The sequence below is a fragment of the Trichinella spiralis genome (assembly GCF_000181795.1).
Source record: "Trichinella spiralis strain ISS 195 chromosome Unknown Scfld8, whole genome shotgun sequence".
Taxonomy (NCBI): Eukaryota; Metazoa; Nematoda; class Enoplea; order Trichinellida; family Trichinellidae; genus Trichinella; species Trichinella spiralis.
This window is the reverse complement of record NW_003526947.1, coordinates 91,115-91,482: the sequence shown is the minus strand read 5'-3', so window position 1 is coordinate 91,482 and position 368 is coordinate 91,115.

The following is a 368-nucleotide window of genomic DNA, read 5'->3' as shown; positions in this document are numbered from 1 at the left end:
GATACATGTAAGTCATCGGACGGTAGCGGTCCTAAAGACTAGTCAAGTCGGAATTGCTGGGAGGTGTCGTATGGGGAAAACTGCCACATCCAGGATGTTGAAAACAAAATAAATAATTAATACTTGATGGAATAAGAGAAAAACAGAGGGAATGACAAAAGAAGTAACAGCTGAAAGCTACAGTAAAAATGAATAGAACTCAGGTAAATAAGAGAAACAATGACTCACACTCAAATTTCTACAACGGAGAAAAATATAGGTAGATACTTTGACCTCGTGAAGACATCGTTGTGAGTGGGCAAAGTGATTGGACATATCCTCAGACAATTTGCACTTGTGGCAATATTTTGCGGAACCCCTGGACGCAC